Source organism: Ips typographus, unplaced genomic scaffold (assembly GCF_016097725.1).
Source record: "Ips typographus isolate SLU unplaced genomic scaffold, UJ_Ityp_2.0 IpsContig44, whole genome shotgun sequence".
Classification (NCBI taxonomy): domain Eukaryota; kingdom Metazoa; phylum Arthropoda; class Insecta; order Coleoptera; family Curculionidae; genus Ips; species Ips typographus.
In genome coordinates this window covers 761782-779173 of record NW_028098575.1, presented here as the reverse complement: position 1 = coordinate 779173, position 17392 = coordinate 761782, and the positions used below count along the sequence as shown (strand labels likewise).

The window sequence follows — 17392 nt, the reverse complement described above, 5'->3', positions numbered from 1 at the left end:
TGTTGTACCATTCACCACAAAAGGAAAACGCTCAGTTTGTGGAATATTTTTCAGACTACCTGGAAAGGGTAAGTGAATATGATGGAATAATTGTAATAATGGGAGATTTTAATTTCGATTTACTCAAGCCTAATTTCTATGGTACCAAACTTATGGAAAAGGTGTATTTAAAAGGTTTCACGCAGTTGGTCAGCTCACCTACCAGAATAACTATAAACAGCGCTACACTAATTGATTACAAACAATAAATATCTATCGCATTCGGTGCATCTAACACCGAAAATCAGCGATCATAATATACTTACAACATCTTTAAAAGAGAAAATAAAAGATGATAATTATGTAACAATATACAAAAGAGTCATGAACAAATACAACCCAACTTTCTTACAAAACTTCATTATAGGCGATAACTGGAATAATGACATAACGGATGTCAATGTGCTGGCTAACTCTTTTATTGACAATTTATCATATGTCATGAATGAAATGTGTCCAATACAAAAAATTGTTACAAAAAGGCAGTACGAAGAAAAAAAGTGGATTACTAATGATATTAAAAGTATGATGGGAGATAGAGACGTTTTGTATAAAAGAGCAATCTTAAACAAAAGCAACAATACTTGGAATGAATATAAATTCATCAGAAATAAAATTATCAAACAAATTAATATTGAAAAAAACAAATTCTATATAAACAAGATAGATAACAATAAACATAATGCGTATGAACTTTGGAAACATTTGAAGACTCTACTTCCAGAAAAAAATCCGTCTTTGCCAGACTTAATAAAATTTGAGTGAGGTGCAATTGTAGATGAGTCATGTATAGCAAATCAATTTAACAAATACTTTGTGAACAGTGTTGCAGATATAATTAATGGAATCCCACCAAATGCACATTTAGAAGATGTAACCGAGATTGTTTCTGGAAATAAATCATCTATTGATGTGTTTAAACAAATTTCTATGGCAGACCTAAAAAAGCATATTAAACTTATGAAACAAGTCGGAGGAGATGAAAATGGAATATCAACCAAAGTATTTAAGGATGTCATGGACGTAGCTGCAAATAGGATTTTAGATGTGATAAATGCATCACTTTCAAGTGGGGTGTTTCCGGAGTTATGGAAATGCTCAACAATTGTGCCGATTCCCAAAGTGACAAACTCGAATTTATGCTCTGATTTTAGACCTATAAATAAAGTACCAGTGTACGAAAAACTATTAGAAATGGTAGTAAAAGAACAAGTCCAAAACTTTTTTAGTGAAAATAACATACTTGTAAGTAATCAATCAGGCTTTCGCCAGGGACATTCATGTGAGACAGTAATTATAAATATTTGTGACGAATTCCGTAAGAGCATTGACAAAAATAATTATGTACTAGCAGTGTTTTTGGATTTCAAAAGGGCATTTGAAACGATAAATAGAGATACTTTGATTAAGAAAATGAATAAAATGGGTTTCAAAGGCACTGTATTAAAATGGTTTCAATCTTACCTGCATAATAGAACACAAACTGTAAAATTTAAAAATAGCACATCTGATTGCATTGTAATAAATAATGGTGTACCACAAGGTACTGTTCTCGGTCCATTTCTCTTTCTTTTATATATAAATGATATTGTTAAGGCAGTAAAGTACACGAAAATCGAACTATTTGCAGATGATACCATGATTTATATCTGTGGACCAAACATAAGTCAGTTGCAAGATTATATAAATTATGACATTAACAGTTTAAGCAAATGGCTTTGTAGTAATAGTCTAAGTGTAAATGTAAATAAAACTAAATTTTGTGTTTTTGGAAAACAACATTTACTGTCTAAACTAGACATAAGTAATGTACATATTAGTTTAAGAAATCAACAAATATCGTATGATAAGCAAATTAAGTATTTAGGAGTGATGTTTGACGCCAATTTGACATTTTACGAACATGCACTGTACATAACAAGAAAATTTTCAAAAAAGGTTAATTTTATAGCAAGGGTTGGGAGAAATTTATCTATAAGCACTAAGTTATTATTGTATAACAGCATAGCGGCGCCACACTTAGAGTTCTGTAGTACACTTTTTTACAATTTGCCGGCATATATTTTAAATGATTTACAGACCACACAAAATAGAGCAATGCGTATAATTCTTAAAAGCAACCGGTACACGCCGATTAAAATCATGTTAAATGTGTTAGATTTCTTAACGGTAAAACAAAAAACCGTATTTAACACATTTGTGTTTATTTATAAAATTAAAAACAAATTATTACCATCTTACCTGTGTGGCAAAGCAACTAACTTTAGTGATGTGCATAATTATAACACAAGGAACAAAAACGATTTTGTTTTAACTAACAAATGTAATACGGAATCATTAGCCAGCACTGTTTTATGCAGAGGTCTGTATGAGTTTAATTGTCTACCTGTTAATATTAAAATTTGCGAAAACCTAGATAAATTTAAACAACATTTAAGAGAATATGTATTATTAAAGTATTGACATTGACTTGATTGTATAAGGACATATTGTTATTATTGGCTTGCGAAGTCAGTTGGTGTAATAGTTGTGACTGCTTTTGTCGTTTTTGTATATAGCTTGACTAGCTAAATAAACGATATTATTATTAAAAAAAAAAAAAAAATTAACTAACAGATTTTACGGAACTTTGAAGGGATGTCCCTTGGAAAAAACTTTTTTTTAAAGAATACATATTAACTCATTTTTTGAAGGTCCAACCACTTGTTGAAGTCCTATTTTTATAAATTAATCTGTCCTATTTTTGCCAGCCCGGATATCCGATGTTTCTGTTGGGTTTTAAAATGTAATAACTCAATTATCTGGTAAACGGAGTCTCAAATCAACATTTTACAAGACATTCTTTCTTCTCCAAATTGAATAAGGAAATTGAAAAAAAAATAAATTTAAAAATATCCAGTGGCGTAGAAAATAGGGCGAAAAAATAATGTCTATACCCCTGTATCTGCGCCACTGGACAATTTTAACAAACGTGACTATCATCAGATAATGAGTATTAATTTTATAAGTACTTGTTCCAAATTTGATCAAAATTGCTCCAACGGTCTGACAGTTATAACACAAAAACGAATTTTTAAACTGAACTTTGGAGGGCTGTATCTTCCTTAGGAAGCGTTTTTCAGCAAAATGGCATAATGCATGTCAGCTTATTTCTTGATGGGTTATCGAATGGCGAATTATTGACATTTAAAACTGGACCACCCTGTACAGACATAAAGAAATACATAAGTAACATAAGCTCATAATCGACATCATAAAGCATAAGCACATAAAATCATAAGTCATAAGTAATCATAAGTGAATCATAAGGATAATCATAAAGACATAAAACATAAATGGGTTTACACTACTGATCAAACGGAGATACTCTCCTAAATGATCAGAAATTTTCCCTTTCTGATGGACGCCAAATAGAAGAATGGCTGGAGAATTTCCAAGAGCTCTACAAAACGTATTGTTGAAGGCAAATTCTACTTCTGGGAGAACTCTATCCCATTTGTCTAAATCAGGTGATAATTTTGCAATCATTGGTCACGGTTTAGTCTCTCAATTTGTCCGTTAGCGCGCGGTGTACCTGCTGCGACTAAAATCAACTTAATATTATTTTTGTCCAAATAAGATGTAAATTTATCAGATCTAAAGTTTGATCCACGGTCACATATAATTCTGTTAGGTCGACTGTAATTATTAAAGTAGGTTGTTAAATGATTTATGGTCTCAACGGCACTTGTGGTTCAGCAAGGAAACAATTTGGAGAAACCGTCAATTACCTCAAAAATCTATTTGTAATTTCTGCCAGTTTTTGCCAAAGGTCCGTAATGGTCGCAGTATAGGGTGTCGAAAGGTAAGTCGCCTTTAGGAATAGGGTAAAGTTTTCATGTAGGGGAACCAGTAAGTCCTACTGATAAGTTCACAAGTCTTATCCGTACCAACGTGACCAATGTCATCATGACAAGTTCTGACAATGTTTGTTTGTAAAGACTTAGGGACATAAAGTGCTAACTTAGAGCCGTTTTTGCGATAGACTAAACCATCGCGCATTTCGTAAAACTTGGACTCGCCAGTCAATTTTAACTATATCTGGATCTTTATCTTGCATTACACTAAGATTTTTCTCAAGACTTCCTTCTACTGAAAATACTTCAAAAACCATGAAACAACGACTAAGGGCATCTACATGACGCATGAGTTATGAGGCCACCTATTCCGGGAATACTGCTAGCTAGCCATTATATTGCTGACTAGACCTGGGAATCCGCCATAATTCGGTTTAATTCATTTTATTGTATTTTGTATTAGGACAGTCAGAGTCTAGCCTTCTAATTGTTAAGACCTATTTTAATCCTTTAATTTGTAATTTACAATTTTTGTAATAAAACTTAGTTTTTAAAAACGGCTTCGTTCAATCACAAATCTTAAGTGGCGCAGTCGGTAGGATTGCCAAAATTCAGTACATCGTGTATTGATTTTCCGAGTTCCGGTTAATTGGCAATCGCAAAATCAGGTACTTTCATCGCGAAAAGGACCTACCAGTGAAGTGAACGGTCAATAAGTCGTTATCGTCGAAATCTACCCATCGATTTCGCGGGCTCCTAGCATCGACATTGGACCAAAATCGCCATTGACGACTGGATCCCATACCGCTAAAATTTGGAGTTCGATCAAAGGCTTGATCGAGTTCGCAGGTAGACAGGAATTTGAAAGTGGACGACATCGCTACAAGAAATTCTTGCCGCCTATAACCAGCATGAAGAATACACTAGTTATGTAAGTGCAATTTTTTCTCAATGACAGAAAGTGAAAACGCTTTATCTGATTTACTAAATAATTTATCTATTAATAATATCGAACCTTCAAGTGACTCTGACTCCGCTTTTCAAGATCGGAAAGTGCAAGAAAGAATTAATAGTAATACGCAATCTAATTTTAATATTAAAGTTTTCGAAGACAATCTTAAAAAAGTTCTTGAAACGGGAACAGTTGTATTACCAATTTCTAATACAGATAATTTAATCACAGATATGGCTCAGTTTAAACCCGAGTATTTGAATTGCGTACCACAATTTGATGGTAACCCGAGTGAGTTAAACAGGTTTTTAGCAACTTGTAAGTCTCTAATAGATCATTTTTATGATGTTACCAATAGAAATAATTTTCAAAATATCTATTTGTTGAATTGTCTACTTGGTAAACTTTCTGGTAATGCCCGAGTTGTAGTAAACGTTCAAAACGTTACTACTTGGGAAGAATTAAAAGATACCCTAAACCGTAATTTTGCAGATACTCGAGACGAAACTTGTCTGAATAGAGATTTGGTAATGTTGAAACAGAACAACAATGAATCGCCAAAAATTTTCTATGATAGAGTCTTAGAACTTTTAAATTTACTTGTTAGTTATGTAGATGCGCATGACGATAATGTTACAGCCAATGTAAAACGTAGTATGTACCAAAAATTGGCTTTAACAACCTTTTTATCTGGGTTAAAAGAACCCTTAGGTAATACCATCCGTTGCATGAAGCCTATTGACCTTGCGCAAGCTATTCAATACGTTACACAGGAAAGTAATGTACGATATTTTCAAAGTAATCCCGCAAACAATGTTAAAATGCAAAATTCACATCAGCAACAGATGAAACCCCGACAATCGCAACCTTTTGGACAATACTACCCACAACAAAATGTCAGACCATTTTTCCCAAATTTTTCGAACGGATTTAATTCACAAAATCAATTCCGACAATCTTTTCCGTCTCAACCAATTAATATTACACCTAGCCCTAACACACGACCTCAAAGATTCTTTACAAATTCACAAGTTTTTGGTAATAAGCCAACAAATGTTTTTAGACCTGACCCTTCGAAACAATTACCTAAACCAACGCCTATGTCCGTATGTACACAACGAACCTTTGGTTCCAATGCAAACAGATCTAGTTACGGTTCAAGACTAGGTCCTTCTTCTTCAAACTTCCGTCCCCGGAATATGCCAGTCATTGAAGAAGTATACAATACCGAATTAGACCCCACATACGACCAATGTCCATCTAATTATCAATGTGAAAATCCAAGTACATATTATCTTGACGGAACCGTCAATGAACAAACCCAAAATGAATTTTTCCAAGAAACAATGCCTGAGGAATCTGTTCAACAGTCCCTTCAGCAAGAAGAAAATTTTCACCAACTTTTCGAAAACGACAACAACACTTAATAACACCACCAACTAAACCCCAAATTATATCCTTTAACCTAGATTCTAACAGCGAGTTATCATATATAATATTCCCTGAACATAACTTAAAGATACTCATTGACTCAGGATCAACTAGATCTTTCATGAATCCTGACGTAGTAAAGACAATTTATCCTGATCGAATATCTTACGACCCGTTTGTAGTAAGTACAGTTTTCCAAAAATCAAACCACGAGTTTAGTGCATTGTTGCCAACTTCAAAAATATTTAATTTACCAAATAACCAAGACTTAAAGTTCTACCTTTTTAAATTTCATCATGCGTTCGACGGTTTGTTAGGATTAGATAACTTAAAATATTTGCAAGCTAATATTAACTATAATACTAAACGTTTAGTCACCCCTTTTGCAAGTATCCAAATTCAATTTCATCAAACAAATTCTGTAAATTGTCTTATTACTGTAAGTCCCCGCATGGAGCAAGTAATTAAGATAAAAACTACGGTTGCAAATGGTAATGTGATAGTTCCTTACCAAAAAATTAACAGCTGTGAAATTCCAGAATCGCTGACAGTTGCAAAAGATGGTTATGCGTTAACCACAGTTTTAAACAGCGGCATTTCACCAGTGACAATTGATTTCTCTGAACCTATTACAGTAGAAAGTTTCGATATCTCAAAAATTGAAAATATAGTTTTAAACAATTTTGAGGATAATATGGCATCAGAACCTAAATTGGACACATCAAAACTTCGACTCGATCATCTAAATTCGGAAGAAAAATATCACATTGTAAAATTATGCAAAGAATATTCTGATATTTTTTATAACGAGAATTCACCCTTATCCTTCACCAATAAGATTAAACACTCTATTAAAACAACGGACGAGTTACCGGTTTACACAAAAACATACCGATACCCTTTTGTTCACAGACAGGAAGTCAGTAACCAAATAAAGAAAATGTTAGATCAAAAGATCATTAGGCCTTCGGATTCGCCTTGGTCATCACCAATTTGGGTGGTACCAAAGAAGTTGGATGCTACCGGAAAGCAAAAATGGCGAGTGGTTATTGATTACCGCAAGTTAAACGAAAAGACAATTGACAAAAAATATCCTTTACCACAAATTACTGATATTTTAGACAAGCTTGGCAAATGTCAGTATTTCTCCACAATTGATCTTGCGTCTGGTTTCCATCAGATCGAAATGGAAGGAAGTGATATTCAAAAAACCGCGTTCAATACGGAAAATGGGCATTATGAGTTTTTGAGAATGCCCTTCGGGTTAAAAAACGCGCCCGCAACCTTTCAGCAAATCATGGATTCCATACTGCGTGGAATACAAAATGAAAAATGTCTTGTGTATCTTGACGATATAATTGTATTCTCAACATCCTTGCAAGAACACATAGAAAATCTCAAGCTCGTTTTCCAGAGATTAAGAGACTCAAATTTCAAAATTCAACTTGACAAAAGCGAGTTTTTAAGACGTGAAGTTGCTTACTTAGGTCATGTAGTAACACCATCAGGAGTAAAACCAAATCCGGCAAAAATTAAAGCAATCAAGAATTTTCCTATTCCTAAAACAACAAAACAACTAAAAGGCTTCTTAGGACTTTTGGGTTACTATCGGCGTTTTATTAACAATTTTGCGAAATTAACTAAACCACTAACTAAATGTTTAAAAAAGGGTGCTACCATCGAGCACAATAATGAATTCGTAACTTGTTTTGAAACTTGTAAAAATCTATTAATTAATGAACCCATCTTGCAATATCCGGATTTCGAAAAACCCTTTAATTTAACGACGGACGCAAGCAATTTTGCATTAGGTGCCGTCTTATCTCAAGGACCTATCGGACAAGACCTACCGATAGCATACGCGTCGAGAACCTTAAATGAATCAGAATTAAACTATTCAACTATTGAAAAGGAATGTTTGTGTTTAGTTTGGGCAACAAAATATTTTCGACCCTACCTTTTCGGCAGGAAATTTAATATCGTTACAGATCACAAACCCTTGCAATGGTTATTTTCCCTGAAAGATCCGTCATCAAAATTACTCCGCTGGCGTATTAAATTAGAAGAATTTGACTACAGCATAGTTTACAAAAAAGGGAAACTTAATACGAATGCAGATGCATTGTCTCGTATTCAGATTCATGTTAAAGAAACAGGAAACCCTGATAACTTTGATGTAGACAAGTTTGTTAACGATGTGTATGACAACACCGTTGAATCTGAAACGAATCGCGATATGGATCAAGTTTCTATTATTGCGCAACCAGATAATGACCCGCTGGAAATGCCTGATGATGATGACAATAATACAATTCACACTAATGCCGAACAAGATCCAATTGTAGGAATACCAATTTCTGAAACAGCTGTAAATTACGGAGCAAACCAAATTATCATTCATAATGTTTTGCACTCTCCATCCAAATTTACAACCCACATCTTACATAAAAGTAAAAAAAGAATTCACGTACAATTATCAAAAAACAATTTTGATCAAGACGTAATCAATTTTGTTAAAGAAGCAATGGTACCTAATAAAACGTATTACCTATATTTTGAAGATCCCAATATGTTCGAACCCTTTTGTGAAATAATTAGACAAACTTTTCGTTGGCCTTCCTTCAAATTCATACGTTGCTTGAACAAATTAATAGATGTACAACTTAAAGAAGATATTAGGGATATTATTAAAAATTACCATGAGGGAAAAACTAATCACCGAGGTATAGAGGAAACAGTCAAACGACTAAAAGAAAAATATTATTGGCCTGAGCTAAAATCTTCAGTCCAAACCTATATCAACGATTGTGAAATATGTGCGCGAAGCAAATACGAACGAAATCCTGTTAAAATCCCAATAAATATCACCCCTACAGCTTCAAGACCTTTCGAAATCCTACATCTTGATACTTATACTCTGGAAAAATCTAAGTTTTTAACCATAATAGATAGTTTTTCAAAGTATGCTCAAGCATATTATTTGAATTCCTTGGCATCAACGGAAATTGCTGACAACTTACTAAATTATTTTTCACATCATGGTATCCCTAAGCAAATTATAGTGGATAATGGTACAGAATTTAAGAATACAGTGATAACTGAACTTCTTACTTTACATAAAATCAAAATTCATTTTTGTTCGCCGCATCATCCTGAATCAAATGGAGTCGTTGAACGACTACATTCCACTTTAGCGGAACATATTCGATTATTAAACAATCAAGAATACGGCGATACCCCAATCAAAACAAAAATGATTTACGCTATTCTCGCTTACAACCATACCATCCATTCTGTTACCAATCTGAAACCTATTGACGTCATCCAAGGACACATTACTACCAACGACACTTTTGATATTAAATTAGATCAAATTTTAATAAATGATTATGTCAATAATCACAAAGAAAAAACTAAAGCTTTATATTCCCAAATAAATGCTAATTTAGTCAAAAGAAAAGAAAATTTAGTTGAAAAATTAAATAAAAATAAAGATGATGTAAATGAAATTTTCAAACCAGATCAAAACGTGTACCTTAAAAAACACATCAGACAAAAACATACTGATAGATTTTCTAAACCTACTAAATTAGTTAGCATAAATACTAAGAAAAAGACAGGAAAAACAGAAAATCAAGAAAAGGTACACCTTTCTAACATTAGGCGACCGTTACAACAAAAGTATAGTTTCTAATAACAGTAATTTTATTCCAGATTTCTTCACATAGTAATTGCAGTGGCAATCGAAGAAAAAATAACTGTTAAGGAAATAACGGACAATCCTGGGTTAATTTCAATTAAATTGGGGCAAGCAAAATTGGAAGAATATTCATATACACTTTTGCACTACTACGACATGAATCCCATAATCGAAGAACTAAATAAACTGAATTATAAATCATTCAATCTGACTGAAACTATAACAAAACATCCAGAATATAAATTCGAAATAATAAATTATTTAAAAATACTAACTCTCACTCAAGATAGGGCGGAAACAAAACTTAAGGAAATAATTCCGCACCCCCAGAGGTACAAGCGTGGCTTAATAAACGGTATAGGTTCAATTTTCAAAGCAGTCACTGGGAATCTAGACGCCTCAGATGGTGAGCGTTACGAAAACTTAATTAGAGAGCTACAATTAAGTCAAAATAAATTAACCTCAAACATTAGAAAAGAGAACTCCTTATCTCTCAACCTTTTAGAGAAATTTAACAACACAATTGAAACAGTCCAACACAATGAAAAGTTGCTAGAAAGTAAATTAAATCAACTCGGACTAATTGTTCAAAAAACCACACTACGGGAAAACACAGCATTTATAAAAGATGTTTTAAACCAAGTCATAAATCTGTATGAAATTATTGATGCAATATTAACAGATATAGAAAATGCAATTACTTTCTCAAAATTGAAAATTTTGCATCCAAGCATTATTAAAACTAAAGATCTCTATTTTGAGCTATTAAACGTAAAAAAGGTGATTGATACAAATCGTATGCCACTGGAAGTAACATTGGAAAATACAATATTGTATGAGAAACTTATTAAAGTAGAAAGCTACATTTTTAACAACAAAGTTAACTTTTTACTAAAAATACCAATAACTTATCCCGAAAAGTTAAACTACTATCATTTTTATTCAGCTCCAATCTATGCACAGAGTCTCTTTAAGGTTATTTTGCCAAAAAGTAAATATTTACTAAAAAACAAATTGCACTATTCATATCGTAACACTGAATGCACCAAAATAAAGGACCAGTATTACGTGTGCGACAAAATGGAGTTGCAGACCTTGGACGTAAACAGTTCATGTGAGGTACAGCTATTGGAAGCCAAGTCCCATCATCTGTCTACCTGTCGTCAAGTTCAACTAGAACTAAACCAACCGATAGTTAATCCACTAGACAATTCCAGTGAATGGCTAATAGTACTTCCACATATGGAGTCATTACAATTGACTTGTTTCAACCAAGAAGACCATTTGAAATTAATCGGGACATATGTTGCTAAAATTCCAATGGAGTGTCAGATAACATTTGGAGGCAAAACGATAAACAATCTTCATTCCACCAATAGCCAGAATCAAATAGTGTTATTTCCTGACATCGCCGGTGACATCAAACTAATGCCCAAGCTGAACTTAAGTGTTCATCTCGACGATATTCGACTCGATGATTTATATAAACTTAAAAGGGGCATCATTGATAATGAACCCAGATTTGTGATTCCTGATAACATAAAAGTCCCAAGTATTTGGACTGTATTCATTTACGTATCACTAATAATAGCGCTGGTGTACTTTATCTTGAAAAAGATAAATCTCAGAAGAAAGCACAATCCTAGAAGACAAGGTGAAAGCATCCCTAGGGAATCTCTTCAAGACCATGATATTCAACTACCCAGTCGGACCGTGTAGCTGAATCTACAGGGGGAGGAGTTATGAGGCCACCTATTCCGGGAATACTGCTAGCTAGCCATTATATTGCTGACTAGACCTGGGAATCCGCCATAATTCGGTTTAATTCATTTTATTGTATTTTGTATTAGGACAGTCAGAGTCTAGCCTTCTAATTGTTAAGACCTATTTTAATCCTTTAATTTGTAATTTACAATTTTTGTAATAAAACTTAGTTTTTAAAAACGGCTTCGTTCAATCACAAATCTTAAGTCATGCGTTCTGCTCTGCGATGCTCTAAAGTATAGTCAAATTCTTGAAATATAAGGGTCCAACGCAGAATTCGAGGGTTAACGTCCTTCTTTTCCAAAGTCTGTTTAAAACTGTTACAGTCGATAATAAATCATAAAGCGGCTTAGCAGTCACTGCAAAATTTTCTAAAAATCGCCTGAAATAAGAACACGTACCTAAAAAGCTATGGACAGTTTTGTAATTAGAAGGCATATTTATTCGATGTGGTGTAAGTTTCGAGAGCAACTCCATAAGTTGAATAAACTTCTTATACCTAGGCAAATGATATGCCAGGATTATGTTTACCTTGAACTTCACGGTTTTTGTGACAGTTCTTTAGAGGCTTATGGAGCATGCTTGTACATTAAAAGTATTCGTTCTGATGGTTTTGCTCAAGTATCATTGGTATATGCAAAGGGCAAGGTGGTACCTTTAAAGTCATAACACTCCCACGATTGAAATTATGTGGAGCTGTAACTTTAGCAAATTTAGTACATTATTTCAAACACTCAGTTTCATTACCAATTTCTAGAACATACTTGTGGACTGATTTTACTGTTGTGCTTGGTTGGATTTCTCAACCACCAAAAGCTTTGAGTACCTTTGTTGGCCATAGAATTTCACAAATTCAGGCACTTACTGCAATTCATGATTGGAATCATGTAAGTTCAAGTGATAATCCATCAGATGTGTTGTCACGAGGCTGCAATCTTGGAAAGTTGAAGGATAGTAAAATGTGGTGGATGGGTCCCAGTTGGCTTTCTAAAGATTGTACTCATTGGCCTGTGTCCTCAATTCAATTAGATGAAGCTTTACCTGAGGTAAAAACAAGTAAATTTGTGTCAACGTTCAACACCATGGTTTTCTTTCACACGATTTTCAAACCTTAACCGGTTAAAGCATAGTTGTGCATATGTATTGCGTTTTTGTAAAAACTGTAGTCTAAAACCTCAATCATGAACTTTAGGTCAACTTTCAGCAGTTGAAATAAAAGATGCTATGACATATTTAGTAATTATGTCGCAGAATGAAACTTTTAGTCAAGAAATTGATATATTGTTGCAAAACCAAATGTGTAAAAAGGGTCCATTAACTTCTTTAAATCCTTATTTAGACAGTCAAGGATTATTACGAGTGGGAGGTAGGTTGCAACTGTCAAGTTTAGATTATTCGAATAAACACCCTGCAGTTTTGCCTAGCAAACATCATTTGACCAAACTGTTATTTCTTTCTGAACATAAGAAACTTTTTGACTGTGCTTGTCAACATCTTTTAGCGTCATTGAGAGAGCATTATTGGATAATTGGTGGTCGAAGCTTAGCTGGAAAGATTGTGCGCACATGCATTACTTGTTTTCAAGTAAAGCTCACATACTATAACCAGATGATGGGAATCTTGCCAAAAGAGAGAGTCACCCCAACTCCACCCTTTTTTACTACTGGTGTGGACTATGCAGGACCATTCAATATTAAGTCGAAAAACGGTAGAGGAGCTAAAATTTCATAATGTTACGTGTCCTTATTTATTTGCTTTTCCACTCGTGCAATACATCGTGAAATAGTGTCAGATCTTACATCTGAAGCGTTCATTGCTACACTGCGGCGTTTTATTGCCAGACGGCGTAAACTTGCATATTTTTGGTCCGACCAAACTTCGGTGGACTCTGGGAAGCAGCGGTAAAGTCATGTAAATTTCATATGAAACGAGTTATGGGAAATGCTCATCTCACTTTTGAAAACTTGTATACATTGCTCACACAAATTGAAGCAACCCTTAACTCCCGTCCTTTGGTACCCTTATCCTCAGACCCTAATGATTACGACGACCAGCTAGCTCACTTACTTACTTACTCACCTTATTGGAAGAAGATTAACCTCTGTTGCTGACCCAGACCTCAAAGAGGTCCAGTGTAACCGGTTGTCAAAATTTCAACATTTACAGCAAATCTACCAACACTTTTGGGTTAGGTAGTGAAAAGAATATTTCACACTACTACAACAGCGATTCAAGTGGAAGTATTCAGAACGAGACATTCAAGTCAATGACTTAGTAATTATTCGAGAAGACGGAATCTCTCCACTTACTTGGAAGATCGGACGAGTTTCTATCTTACATCCAGGACGTGACAACATTTGTCGTGTTGCAGCCATCAGAACCAACCGAGGTGTAGTCAAGAGACCAGTTTCCGAACTGTGTGTGTTACCTGTGGCAGATCATGATGATTGATTTCATCTTTGTTTCATGCAAGTGTTGTGAAGTGAATTCGTTACTTCATTCTGAATGTCGGACAAGTTATGTTTTCTAGTTTTAATCATTAACACGGTTTGTAACTTTGTGTTAAAAGTAACCCTTTCAAGGTGGGGGGCTATGTTAGTAGTAAAATAGAAATAAATTCAAGTCACTGCGGCAACACCGCAACTGCTGACTGAACGAATGACGATAGGGGGCACGAGAAGTGAAGAATTAATTATTGGCGAGGTTGTTGTTGTCCTAATATCATGTATGTGTGATTTATGGAATTCTTGTAAACCTAAAGTAGTGGTTTATGAATACATAATGGTGTTATTGGTAAATGGAGTGTTTTAATCAAGAAGAGAAGCAAAATTCTGGAGCTAAGGTTATATTATATACCTTACAGACATTATTAATGTGATTAAGAACCAAGCTGGTTAAATTGGGACAACAGTTTTCAATTATTACTAAAGAATCTAATGAAATTGACTTACAGTTCTCCAAATGAAAGTGATCGAGTTTTTGACCAATTATTTTAAGAGTTTGTTTGAAGCTTTGTGAAAACCGAGACATTATAAGAAGCAGGGACCCGGACCGATATGAAATAGCGGTTCCGTTTCGTTTGCGGTCCAAAGCAAACCGGTTTTACCGGTTAATTCCAAGCTTCCAGGCTTGTTTTTGCATTTTGACGTTTTTATGGCCGATTGCAACGTCGTATTATTCGGAAATTATTAACAGTATTCGACCATTAATTTGTAGTAAAAATAAAACACCCTGAAAGTTGCCAAAGTTTATTAATGACCAACGCCAATAATTTTTTTTAATTCAACATTGTGACAACACTTGAGCATGTTTTTCTCTCATAAACTGGTTTCCCAAATTCGTTAAGTGACGACATCAGTAGCGATGGCAATTCAATGGCGGCTAATGAATTGATCGTAGGTAAATTATAAACTTTCATAAATACGTTGCATATCTGACGGGAAAAAAACCAATGGATCTTGTTTAGTTGGAAGTCCTAATTATACGTAAAAAAATATTAACTCACCCTCCTAGGTTCCTTGAAAAGGGGTGGTCCCTCCTGATCTACTGCAGACATTTGGGCAGCCCTAGCCTGCATTTCGCGTACTCTAAGGCGGTTTCGCTTGACGCTGTAAAAAAAGGCTTATTAATCACTTTGGCATCAGCTTTTAGCACTAGTTACTAAAAGTTGTCGTCCAAAAATCCGCTGTTGCCACTAATTCCATGCAGAATCGGTAACGCTTAAATCTCCAAAATGTTTTAGATGTCTTCTATAGGACCTCCATAGTTTCAAACTTATATGATGGTTAGTTTTTTAAATATATAGTCGAAGTCCAGTTTTAGAATCTCACCAGATTCAGTTATACATCATTCAATGCGGAATAAAAAGAACTTTCAGAGTCTGATATTAAAATATAAGGACCCTATTTAAGAAAATTAAGTTGATGATGGTTCCGCAAAGACAAAACGCCACAAAAAAAAACATAAAACAAAAAATAAAAAAATTTGACGCTTTTTAAATGTTATTTTGTTAATAAAATGTACGCAACTTTTTTTTCGTTTATTTCACTCACTTTTAATATCGGGATAAATTTGAAAATTGGTTTAATTAACTTGATTTTATTTTCTAGAGGAAACTCGACATTTCGACTTTAGTTCATATGGTAGCACAATTGTTGATTGATTTACACTGAATACCGATACGCGCCATTATAAATGACTGAGATATGGCCTCAGATAAGCGGGTCACGCAAGACTACTGCTTTTTACCCTACCATCGCTGTTTCCCGGATTTGTGCAATCAAAGTTCGGGGCATTGAGATCAATTAACCGTTCTAGTTAGTGATAATTTAATTTTTTGATATTGTCACGAATGGAAAATCCATTAATTCAAAAGATGGACTTATTAACTTAAAAACATAAGAGTATTCGAGGATTGCGAAATATTAAGCGCACGAGGCAAGGTCGCACCATGATGCACCGAGTGTGTCATGCACCGGGTGCACCATATCGGTGATGAGTCGCCGCCACCTGCTTTGCAGGAATATGAAAAATAGGCGACGAACAATAACAAACTACGTCAGCCGATCAATCGGGTATAAAACACGCCGATTTCAGCAGTATAGGAGGAGTTTGAACCAATCGACAGTAGTGCGACCAGCTGAACCAGGAAGTCGAGATGTCGACTCTCCTCGGTCAAGAAGATCAAGTTATCCATATATATTAGTCCATTCTCCAGAATTGTTCCAAACGAAAGTAGCCGCCAGAAAATGCTAAGTCCTCAGCTTATGAGTCTATGTAAGTGTTTAATGGAAAACTCAGTGTTTGATTCCATCCTTGAAACTGAGATCCCGGCGGGACGTTTAACGTCGTGAGTCAGTTTAATTAATGAATCCAGAAGGGCTCATAAATTAAACGTGACATTTGGTGGAGGCGCCGGGTAGCCCTTCTGGATTCATTAATTAAACTGACTCACGACGTTAAACGTCGCGCCGGGATCTCAGTTTCAAGGATGGAATCAAACACTGAGTTTTCCATTAAACACTTAAATCTATTAAATACGGTATACACAAATGGGTTTGCACAATACGGTCATAAACACACTAAAAGTTGACAATTTAATAATTGTACTTACATAGACTCATAAGCTGAGGACTTAGCATTTTCTGGCGGCTGGCTTGGTCACTTTCGCGTTGGAACAATTCTGGAGAATGGACTACTTAACTTGATCCTTCTTGACCGAGGAGAGTCGACATCTCGACTTCCTGGTTCAGCTGGTCGCACTACTGTCGATTGGTTCACACTCCTCCTATACTGCTGAAATCGGCGTGTTTTATACCCGATTGATCGGCTGACGTAGTTTGTTATTGTTGGTCGCCTATTTTTCATATTTCTGCAAAGCAGGTGGCGGCGACTCATCACCGATATGGTGCACCCGGTGCATGACACACTCGGTGCATCATGGTGCGACCTTGCCTCGTGCGCTTAATATTTCGCAATCCTCGAATACTCTTATGTTTTTAAGTTAATAAGTCCATCTTTTGAATTAATGGATTTTCCATTCGTGACAATATTTAACCGCCGTCGACCTGTCTATATTGAAAGTAAACGGAAAATCTACGGCAACAGCTATTATCCCCATTTACAATTTAAACTTGTAACGGTTAGGGTTTTAATACTCTTAAGAGAACA

General features: G+C 34.8%; 1 long non-coding RNA gene across 3 annotated transcripts; it reads right to left on the bottom strand.

Moving 5' to 3' along the window:
* Positions 1-14957: 14957 nt before the first annotated feature.
* LOC145739784 (uncharacterized) lies at positions 14958-16822 on the bottom strand. Of its 3 annotated transcripts, none has more exons than XR_014181211.1 (4): positions 16267-16822; positions 15384-16110; positions 15228-15330; positions 14958-15155 (listed from the first exon to the last, which is right to left on the bottom strand). It is a non-coding gene; the product is annotated as an uncharacterized LOC145739784 (long non-coding RNA). The 3 variants fall into 3 exon arrangements; XR_014181210.1 differs by having other exon boundaries at positions 15384-15624; positions 15775-16817; XR_014181209.1 differs by having other exon boundaries at positions 15384-16809.
* Between the last annotated feature and the right edge of the window lie 570 nt (positions 16823-17392).